At 40.3% G+C, this 1,408-nt stretch overlaps 1 non-coding gene across 1 annotated transcript; it reads left to right on the plus strand.

The window, feature by feature from the left end:
• The first annotated feature begins 687 nt into the window (after nucleotides 1–687).
• LOC118521414 (U6 spliceosomal RNA) lies at nucleotides 688–793 on the plus strand. The gene has a single exon (XR_004910132.1). It is a non-coding gene; the product is annotated as a U6 spliceosomal RNA (small nuclear RNA).
• Nucleotides 794–1,408: the final 615 nt, after the last annotated feature.

Raw genomic sequence — 1,408 nt, forward strand, 5'->3', positions numbered from 1 at the left:
GCTGTGTCTCTGTCAAATAAATAAAGAAAATCTTTTTTAAAAATTATTAAAACAGTAAATTTTATGATATGTGTATTTCACTACAACTAAAAAAAGAGGAATGTGAAACTGTGGTTAGCTTAGGAAGCATGTCAGGTGAGTCTCCTCTGAGGCTGAAGAGAGGATTCATGCACTCCAAGAGCGCGTGCAGGCTGTGGCCGCCCAACTTCTGAGGAAGGCGTTGTCTTCTCCTCAAGGCTCACGGTGACCCACCCAAGGGGTTAGAAATAGATTTTGAAGAACCTGACAGATGTGCCTCTCTTCTCACTCTTTCTGGCTATCCTTGGGTCAATGAGACAGGATTTTCTTTCTCCAGTAATATTTGGGGATGAATGTGAGGAATGAGCCAATAGATCAGGTCCTGGCTCAGGAAGCATTTTTTGCTACCATGTTTTAGGACTGATAAACCATTTTACAAATCACAGCTGGCGTGATTGTGTGGAGTTTGTAGTGGAGAATGTAGGCATCCAACCTCAGAGAGCCAGATAATGACCCAGAGGAGAAGACACTCTGGGCAGAGATCCCAAAATGCTCCCTGTAGGGGTCCATAGAGGTATGCTAGGAGCACAAGGAGCCCCAGGAAAGAAGGGACTTCCTTGCCTGGAGTGTATCTTAAAACTCCTGTATCACAGGAGTGGATCATATTATGTTTTTAGACTTCGGCAACCCATATACTGAAACAGGAGTGATAAAGAAGATTAACTTGGTCCCTGCACAAGGATGACATCAAATTTGTGAAGCATTCCATATTTTTTAGTAGTAGATAGTTGAAAAGTAAAATTTAAAAAACCATCCAACTTGGGGGTGCCTGGGTGGCTCAGGCAGTTAAGCATCTAACTCTTGATTTTGGCTCAGGTCATGGTCTCAGGGTTTTGAGATTGAGCTCTGCATCAGGCTCCACGCCCAGTGTGCTTAAGATTCTCTCTCTCTACCTCTCCCCTCCCTTAAAAAAAAAATCCAATTTACAATAAAAACAAAAAACAGAAAATACTTAAGAATAAATTTAACAAAAGATGTGCAAAATTTACACACTAAAAACTATAAAACATTCCTGAGGGAAATTTTTCAAGGATCTAAACACATGGAGAGATATACCATGTTCATGGATTAGAAGACTCAATTCTGTTAATTCTCCTCAATTGATTTACAGATCTCATAAATCATAATCTCCATAGGCTTATAGAATTATAAAAATTGACATGCTGACTCTAAAATTTATGCAGAAATGCAGAGGACCTAGAATATCCAAAGCAATCTTTTTTTTTTTAAGATTTTATTTATTTATTTATTTGACAGAGAGACACAGCGAGAGAGGGAACACAAGCAGGGGGGATGGGAGAGGGAGAAGCAGGCTTCCCGCCGAGCAAGG

The sequence above is a fragment of the Halichoerus grypus genome, chromosome 8 (genome assembly GCF_964656455.1).
Source record: "Halichoerus grypus chromosome 8, mHalGry1.hap1.1, whole genome shotgun sequence".
In the NCBI taxonomy this organism is placed as follows: Eukaryota; Metazoa; Chordata; class Mammalia; order Carnivora; family Phocidae; genus Halichoerus; species Halichoerus grypus.